Below are 10,443 nucleotides of genomic sequence, written 5' to 3'. Positions count from 1 at the left end.
CTTTCCCTAACCTTTAGTTCTTTGAACAAGTTCTTCCCTCTGGGATCCTCTTCCACCTGCTCTTTACCTGGCTAATTTATGAGACATTGGGATATCACTTTGTGTAGGATGACTTCTCTGATCCCTAATCCTGGTTCAGATGCCCCCTCTGTTGTACTAACTCCATAGTACTTATTATACCAAATTGTAATTGTCTGTTTACTTACCTGTATGCAAAACCCCAGTGCACTAGATGATAAATTCCTGAAGGTTGAAATTATATTTGTTTTATTTGTCTAGCACTTAGCACAATGGTAGGTGAAAAATATGCTTAAATATTCACTAAACACTAAACATTCACTAAGGAATGAATAAATGAATAAATGAACTGGAATAGATCTTGGCTAGGAATATTACTGGGAGTCCAGTCTATCGAGAACCAGACTAGGCCAAACTGAGGCTATTGTGGGCTAATATTAATATAAACGGTCTTTTACATATATTAAGAAGATTAGAATATTTTCAACATTTAGCATTGCTAAAAATATGTTTGAACTAACATCAAATAAGCATTAATGGCAAAGTGCCTTTTAGTAAACAGATGCCATTCATATTTTTATGAACACTTAACAAGTGCCAGCAATGTGTGAACCTCTAGGCAGAATGTTGTGTTAGACAAAGTTTCTGCTTGGGAACTAAATTTGACAGACAATGTGCAAACACAGTGCAGGCCTGGGTTATGCTCAACAGAAGGAGGAGTGATAAGACTCTCCAGTCTGTGTGTAAGCTTTTTTCCCAACAGGATATGAAATTCAATATTTTGGAGAATGTTTAAAAATCTGTTTCACTGGGAATTTGAGGGTTACCAGCGGGGGCCCATGAGTCAGACAGGTAAGTCCAAAACCGGCTCTTCTGTTTACCACTTAGACGAGGTCTTTAGTGGTGCTGAACCTCAGTTTTAAGTATTCATAAGATAACAATAATAATAATATCTGTTTCTGTGTTGATTAATTTTATTTGCCAACTTTACTGGGTTAAGGAATGCTCAGATAGCTGGACATTATTTCTGGGTATGTCTGTGAGGGTGTCTCAGGATCAGATTAGCATTTGAATCAGTAGACTGAGTAAAGCAGATTGCCTTCTCCAATGCAGGTGAGCATCACCCAATCCACTGAGGGCCTGAATAGAAAAAGGAGGAGGAGGAAGGACTAATTTGCTCTCTTTTCTTGATTTGGGATGCCCATATCTCCTTCCTTTGGACATTGAAACTCCTGGTTCTCGGGTCTTTGAACGCTGGGACTTACATCAGCAGCCCCTCTGGTTCTCAGGCCTCTGGCCTTGGGCTGGATTATACTACTAGCTTTCCTGGTTCTCTAGCTTGAAGATGGCATACTGTGGAAATTCTTGGCCTCCGTAACCATGCAAGCAAATTCTAATGAAAAATCTCCTCTCACATATCTATATATATATATCCTATTGGTTCTGTTTCTCTGGAGAACCCTGACAAATAATCTCAAAGATTTATTACGGTGAATATTAAACAACATTGAATATTTAAGATTTTGGCATAGTACGTGGAACATAGAAAGTACTCTCAGTAAATGTTAGATACTAAAATTCTTTAGTCCAACACTAATGTTTCACTGATGTTGAAATCAAGATGTTAAATGAAATCACCTATGGGCTCACAGCTAGTTAGTAAAAGGCAGAAGACTGCAACTAAGATCTTCTGATTCCTCTTTATCTTCCCTATACCTGGTGCCCTTTACCTGATTGTTTGAATACAGTACATGAATACAAATTGAGGAGGTATCATAATCCATGGTGTCTCAGGGTCAATATTCTTATGAAATAAAAGCGTTGTTTAATTTCTTGTCACTCTGCCCATCTTCTATGTCAGTTATGAGCAGTAATAAGGAGAAAAGAACATGGAGAATTATGTAAGCAAAGAAAATGCCACGATCTGAAGAAAAAAGTAATGAGGTTAGAAAGAATGTTAGCTGTGTAGACTTGTTCTTTTATGCTATAAATGTAGTACCAACAATGGCAAGTATATATTTGATTAAATGTAGTGATAAGTATATATTTGATATCAGAGGGGGCAATTTGATGATCAAAAGGAACATACCTTGTTCATTAATTTTATCAGCTAGTAGAGATGCATGAAAATTTAAATATTTATTCTTTTGATTTTCTACTTTAAAATATGTTTTAAAAATGCAAATATCCTAATATGTTAATAGAGATTTGGATCTAAAAATATTTTTCTTTCTTTTTAAATGAAGTTTAGTTGATGTGCAATTAAAAACATTTTTCTAGTGAATGGGACATATGATAGGTGGATGAGTTTGTGTAAGGGGTTGCCAGAAGGATAAAGATGATTAGCAAAGCATACTTTAAAAATAATAGTTCTTGAGTATGCCAGTATTCATTTATTTATTCATTTTCCAAAACTTATAGAACTAATAAGAACAGATACTACACTTGATCTTAGCCAAAATCCCAAGAGGTGATACATTTTCATGTCCAGCCATGACTAAGATATTCATTTTGGACTTAATCTCCTGACCTAAACAACCATAAAACTGGGAAAATAAATAAGGTAATTGTTTTCAGGAACTGGTAAACAGGCAGTGCAGGACTGTGATCCTTGAGAGAAGGGAAGCACATGTAATGAGCTCCCTGTTTACCCCAGCTTTCTGTCCTGAGTCATTTTCCTGACTGTGGTGCAGGTAGGTTGAACCCAAGAAGAAACCAGAGGTCTACCTCTGATGAGACAGAGATCAGAGTTTAGGGCTGCAGAAATGGCTGGAATTTGTGTAGCAGAGATTGGAAACAAGAGAGGGGAGTGTATGAGGAGTACCCAGAAGTTGGCAGGTGGGTTTTGCTCATGTTTTTGAATAAGCAGATCTCGTACTGGGCAACACGCCTCAAGGGCCAGCATACAGCAACTGTGCAAAAGCTTAAGAGATAAACTGATGAAAAAGAGGCCACAGAGTGCTGGGAGTTGAATGTCACCCCATCCAGAGTGGAGAGAACTTATTGTCTACCTCAAAAATCCAGCAAAAAGTGGATTAGGGCACACTTTAATAGAAAAAAATCCCACACCTTACAGTAAGTGCTATGCACTAGGACTAGGGATAAAACTCAAATAGACTCATCCCAACAAAACATAAATCAATAGAAATTATCCAAACTAAAGCAAAGAAAGAAAAAAGATTTTAATAAATGTACAGAGACATAGTAATTTGTGAAACAGTATCAAGTAACACATCAAGTTACATATAACACATATGTAATTGGAGCCTCAGTGGGAGAGGAGATGCAAACTGAGCAAAAATATATTTTGAGAAATAATAGCCAAAAGTTTCCTAAATTTGTCAAAAAACACCAACCTAGGAATGCCAGAAGTTCAGGGAATCCCAAGTAGGGTAAATACAAAGAAAGCCACACTAGGAATATAAATGTCAAACTGCTGAAAATCAAAGATAAAGAGAAAAATACTGCAGCCAGAGGTAAAAAGATACAATAATGCACGGAAACAATGATAAGAATAATAGCTCATTTATTATCAGAAAAAACAGAGGCCCAAAACAAGGGCATGAAATTTTCAAAGTAATTAATCAACAACAAAATGTCAACCAGAAATCTGTATATGGTAAAAAAAAAAAAGAAAGAAGTTTTTGATAGAAGTTTTGTGCTACACAAAATGCTGAAAGAGTTTTTTTCAGGTTGAAGAAATAGAAAACAACAGAAAGGAATGAAGAGCACTGGAAATGACAACAATTTAGGTGAATGTAAAAAAAAACCCTACCTTTTTCATTTCTTGATTTCTTTAAAATGAGAGTTTAAAACAAAAATATCACATTTCTGTGTGGCTTATAATATACATAGAAGGAAAATCTATGATAACAATAACACAAAGGATAGGAGAGAGGTAAACAAAATTATAGAATGTACTGTTCTAAGGTTCTTATATTTCATCTGAAGAGGTACAATACTGTTTTAAAGTGGGTGACAGTAAATAAAGGATAAATATTGTAATTACTAGAACTATCAAAAGATTAATGAGATATACAACTCAAAAGTCAATAGGCAAAATAAGAGGGAATACTAAAAGTATGCAGTTAATCCAAAGGAAGGAAGATAAGAAGAAAGGTACAAAAACAATTAGAAACCAACTGTATCAGTAACTAAAAGAAATGAAAATGGACCAAATACTTTAAAGGCAGGGATAGTCAGATTGCACATAAAAACACAAGACTCAAGTGTGTGCTGTCTTAAAAAAAATGTGCTCTAAATATAAAGACTCAGAAATAAAAGGCAAAAAAAAAAAAAAGCCATAAAATGCTAAGCTATTCATAAATGAAAAACTCTCAGAAAACTGGGAATAGGAGAGAACTTCCTTAATCTCATAAAGGGCATTTACTAAAAACATACAGCAAATATTATACCTAGTGATAATATATTGAGTGCTTTCCCTCTAAGATTGGGAACTAAGCAAAGGTATCTGTCCTCACTTCTTTTTAACTTGTACCAGTTGTCCTATTCAGTGCAACAAAACAAGAGTAAAAGGCATGCAATTGGGAAGCCAGAAGTAAATTTACCTTTAGTTGCAGATGACATCTTTGGATTTGCAGAAATCCTAAGAAATCTAAAAAAACACTACTAGAACTAATTAATATTTTGGAGGAGGATTTCAGAATTCAGTATTGTTCAATATAAAAAAAATCCTGAAAAAGAAAAACAGAGTTGAGGCACTTTCTACTACCTGACTTTAAAACAATAAAGATTACAGTATTGGTGTATTGCAATATTGGTGTAATTAAGACAAGTAGATCATATGAACAGCATAGATAGTCCAGGAAAAAATGCACACGTATACAATAATTAATTTTTGAAAAAAGGAGCCAAAACAATTCAATGTTGAAAGGATGATGCTGGAACAATTGTATAACGTAGCCATTCTCAACCACGGGCAATTTTGTCTCCCACCCCCAACATTTGGCAATGTCTGTAGACATTTTTGATTGTCACAATGGAGTAGAGGCACTACTGGCATCTAGTGGGTAGAGACCATGAATGCTGCTAAACATCCTACAGTGAATAGGTCAGCCTCCTATACAAAGTATTTTCTGACCACAAATGTCAGAGAAATCCTGGAATAAAGGTATGAAAAGAAAAATGAGCTTCCATTCCTACCTCAAACTATGTATAAAAATAATCTGTGAAAGACTAGGTCTATGAATCTGAAAAGATTCATAGACCTAAACGTGACAGCTGAATTATAAACTATATGGAATAAAACATAGGAGACTATCTCCATGGCATTAGGACAGGCAGGTTTCTTAGGCAGAACAAAAGAAGCATTAATCATTAAAAAAACAATTGATGAATTAGTTTTTGTCAAAATTTAAAAGTTCTTCCCATCCAAAGATGTTATTTGTAGTGAGGTGGATGGACCTAGAGTCTGTCATACAGAGTGAAGTAAGTCAGAAAGAGAAAAACAAACACCGTATGCTAACACATATATATGGAATCTAAAAAAAAGAAAATGGTTCTGATGAACCTACAGGCAGGACAGGAATAAAGATGCAGATGTAGAGAATGGACTTGAGTACACGGGATTGGGGAAGGGTAAGCTGGGATGAAGTGAGAGAATGGCATGAACATATATACACTACCAAACGTTAAACAGCTAGCTAGTGGGAAGCAGCTGCATTGCACAGGGAGATCAGCTCGGTGCTCTGTGACCGCCTAGAGGGCGGGTGGGAGGGAGAAGCAAGAGGGAGGAGATATGGGGATATATGTATAGCTGATTCACTTTGTTATACAGCAACAACTAACACAACAATGTAAAGCAATTATACTCCAATAAAGACGTTAAAAAAAAAACAAAAACAAAAGACAAAAAACACCTTTTTGATCAATATTAGACAAGACTTTTAGCTTTAATACTGACATCTTGAAATTTGTCTTTATGGGGAAAAAACCCTAAAATGATTAGTGAATGTCTATCTATCTATTAAAAACAAACAAACAAACAAACAAACAACCCACAATGAGATACCACTACATAACCACCAAAGTGGCTAAAATTAAAAAGACTATAGTATCATGACAAAGATGTCATAGTCCATAACAAATGGAATGCTTGACATTACTGGTAAGAGTGTAAAATGTCACAACCACTTGGAAGGTGGCTGGTAGTTTTTTTAAATAAATGCCTACCTAGCAATTTCACTCCTAGGTATTTACTCAAGAGAAATGAGAACATTTGGCAAAAAAAAAAAAAAAATGTACAAGAATGTTTATAGAAGCTTTATTCATAACTGCTAAAAACTGAAGATCACCTAAATGTTCATCAACAGAAACTTGCAGATATTGATACAATGGAATAGTACTCATCAATAAATAATGAGCTTCTGATGTACACAAAAAAAGGGATACATCTCATCTTGAGTGAAAGAATATAGAAAAGTACATACTATGTAATTCCAATTATATAAAGTTTAAGAAAGTTCTATGGGGATAGAAATAAGAACAGTGGTTGACGATGTGGGAGCGGGTAATGACTGGAAGGGGGAGTGAGGAAATTTCTAAGGTCAAGGAAATGCTCTATATTTTAGTTTTGTTATCCTTTACATTTCTCTTTGATTCTTTTTCTTGACTGTATTACCTCTATCCTTCAGTGACAAGTTATTAAAGTTGTATTTTCAACTAAAATTCTCTCTCTTTCCTTCACTTTTTAAAAAAATACATCTTTATTGGAGTATAATTGCCTCACAATACTGTGTTAGTTTCTGTTGTACAACAAAGTGAATCAGCCATATGCATACATATATCTCCATATCCCCTCCCTCAGGAGCCTCCCTCCCACCCTCCCTATCCCACCCCTCTAGATCATCCCAAAGCACCAAGCTGATCTCCCTGTGCTATGCGGCTGCTTCCCACTAGCTAGTTTACATTTTTGAAAGTTTAAATGGATAACTGTTGTTTTGGATATACATTATGGTGAAGATACAGTGTTCCTTCCACCTGGTGAGATCATCAACTACAAGTTCCTGATTCCTGTTAAGATGTGTCTAATCTAGATTGGTCAATTATTAGAGTATCTGTTCAGACTGCACCACACACAGGCTGTGCGTGTGTTAAGCAGGGTCAAAGTTTTTGCAGTTTGTTTCAGATGCTGGGAGGAGAGGACCTCTTTCCTTCTGAGGTCACATGCAAGGATGATATGAGCCTGGAGATGGGTAGGGGCAGCCATTTTTGCCTCCACATGAAGGGAGCCTGTGGTGAATAAAGTTAACAGAGAGGAAAGTAGAGCTGAGAGAATGAGAGAGATGTTTGATGACACCTTGCATCCAGTTTGCTCCTAGACGTTTTTGTTATGTGAGCTATTAATTAGGGCCTACTCCTTTTTTTTTTTTCTTTTTTTTTTTTTTGGCATGAGCTAGTTTGAAGGGCTTCTGCCATTTGCAACCAAAGGAGGCCTGACTAATATAACAGGATTGCTGTTTTAAGAAGCTTCTCAACTAGAGTTCTCAAAGGAGCCTGCAGGAGGTATTCAGTGACCTTACAAAGCAGTAGGAGTTTGACTGACTTTTTGGAAGAATGAAAAACTGAACATACTATATCTCAACTTCGTATCTATTGGGGAAAAGCAGATGGATCCAGCAATCTCCTCTAATTGCTTACTTGGCTAAATCACTCAGGACTACAGGGATTTGCTATGTTATGAAATTAAAAGAAAGAACAACAGGAGCTATTATCTAACTTTTGAAAAAGAAGAATGCCTGCAGGTTCTTAGGGCCCAGCAGGAAAGAGGTCATAATCAGTTTATTAGTCTTGCAGTAATTAAAAGTTGCATGCTTTGTGCCTTGCTAGGGTTAGCATCAGCTATTTTCTAGTTTCCACACAGGGAGATTTTCCACATTCTCTGGGAAAAGAGTTTAAGATCCCAAATGCTCATCTTTTAATTTAGGTCTCCTCATGGGGGAAAAAAAAATAGCTATTCTATAACAATGATTCCAAAGAAATATTGGATCTAAAACCTCTGATTTGGGAGGTCTGAAAGACTATAAGCTATGCCAAAGGGCAGAGGTTAGAGGCAGACATCCTGCACGGAAACCCTTAAATTAGGCCATCCTATTTTTTAGTTTTAACGAGATAACACTGGTTGATGCAGGCTGCACAGTGACTCAGTTGCACACTAAGTCTGAAAGGGAGATGTCAGGAGACTAAGGATACCAAAGGGCTCCAAGGGAGGGCAATGCACTAGGGTTTCCTAACCCACCACTTGCTGGGTGAACTTCAAAGGTAGCCCTCACCCCCAAATATGAATCAGAAAATTTGGAAAATAAAGAAAAAAAATTACTCATGAGTTGAACCATTCTTGGCAACATTTTTTCATATTTCCTTCCGGCATTTTCACCTTAATATATGTTCATGTAATTGTAATAACAGTACACATACAGTTTAGCACGTACTTTTTTCAACATTATATTTTCCCATTTAAAAATAATATTTGTAATAAGCATTTTAAATGACTACATACTATTTTTATCTATGAAAGTAATTATTCTATTTTAGAAGAAAATCCCTTTGAGAATTGGAAAAGCTTCTACTCCAGTGATTCTCATCCCTCAGTGTGCTTCAGATTAACATAGAGGCTTTAAAAAGCTCACTGTCTGAGCCTCGTTCTCAGAAATTCAGGAGTGGGCCCAGGCAACAACATTAAAAAAAAGTAAAAACAGATTTTTCTAATGTGTTCAGGATTGAGAACCACTGAAATGCCCCCCACCCCCGTAGGTATATATCCTCAAAATTGATGGTACAGCAGTAAGATTCATGGATTCGCTGGGTTCAAAAACTCCAGGTTGTCACATAGTTTATATAACACAGTTTACATAATTACTACCTAAGTTTTAGACAGATTTTTCAATGTTTCCCCATCATAAATAATGCAGCTGTGGACATGTGGATGTATACGACATTTGTCAGAAGTAGGATTCCCAGGTCAAAGCACATGACAATTTCATGGCTCTTTTTACATATTGCCAAATGGCCTCACTTTGGGGGTCCTCTTACCACACTCCTTCTGTCTCATATGTGTGCATATCAGTATTCAACCAGACTTAAAGGGACCCTCCTGCAGCTCTCTGGAGCTCTTTCTCTCTCTCCTGTCCAGCTCTCTCCTCTACAATAATCTTCCTATCAAATTCGAGCCACTGAGTCCCCTCCAAACTTTAAACTCAGCCTCCCCAAGTTAGCAGAGCCAAAGGGCTGTCTGGGTTCCCCCTTTCTGTGTAACATGCAGCATGGAGACTGCCTCTAGGCAGTAATCTGGGGCAAGAGTGCTTGTTTTCCTCCTCTTGGGATTACAGTTCTGTGCTGTTTCTTGTCCAATGTCTGAAAACCATGGTTTCATGTGTTTTTTCCCTGGTTTCCTAGTTGTTCAAGATGAATAAAACAAACCCGGTCCTCCTCTTACCTAACTTTGGCTAGAAGCAGACGTGAGTCCACTTTTACTTAACGTAATTACTAATAAGTTTGGATTTATTTCTACCAACTTATTCATGCTTTCTATTCCCACCCCCTTTTTCCTGTCCTTTTTCTCTACTTTCTTTAATTAATTTATTTTTATTTTTTTCTGTGTTGGATCTTCGTTTCTGTGCGAGGGCTTTCTCTAGTTGTGGCAAGCGGGGGTCACTCTTCATCGCGGTGCTCGGGCCTCTCACTATCGCGGCCTCTCTTGTTGCTGAGCACAGGTTCCAGACGCACAGGCTCAGTAGTTGAGGCTCACGGGCCTAGTTGCTCCGCGGCATGTGGGATCCTCCCAGACCAGGGCTGGAACCCGTGTCCCCTGCATTAGCAGGCAGATTCTCAACCACTGCACCACCAGGGAAGACCTTTTTCTACTTTCTTGATAGTGGTTTTCACAGTGTTCTCCAGAAAGCCCTAGAAGTCCACAGAGACCACTTTTGGCAGTGTGGACAGGGATTGTGTATACATGGAAGTAAGTTGTCCTGTAATATATATGGTTTGTAAAATGAGTGCACTGCAAATAAAAAGTTTTAAATAAATTTATCAAGATAATTAGTGATGAATTATCTATTTAATTACACAGCTATTCCTGCTTATCCATTTAATATTTACTGAATGAACACATGTATATCAGGGACAAGGCCAGTTTGTATTAGTTCTTTCAGGGAGCTCATCTACAAGGACTTATTCTAACAATTGAAATTTTCAGGCATCTTCTTTAGTCTATTATATTTGTTTTCAGTGATCATGTTCTCCCTTGAATGAACTCATTTATTGAGTTCTGTAACTGTCTCCTTTACTAGGCTTGATGGATGAGAGGGCAGAGATTTAGGTACCAGCATGTGGTAGGTGCTGGAAAAGTATTTAACTAGTTGAATTGCACAGAATAGTGGAAGTTAAATTGTAGCAGCATTGTCA

This window comes from Lipotes vexillifer, unplaced genomic scaffold (genome assembly GCF_000442215.2).
Source record: "Lipotes vexillifer unplaced genomic scaffold, Lipotes_vexillifer_v1.1 scaffold258, whole genome shotgun sequence".
NCBI lineage: Eukaryota > Metazoa > Chordata > Mammalia > Artiodactyla > Lipotidae > Lipotes > Lipotes vexillifer.
The sequence above is the reverse complement of the archived record's forward strand: the minus strand, read 5'-3'. Positions refer to the sequence as shown.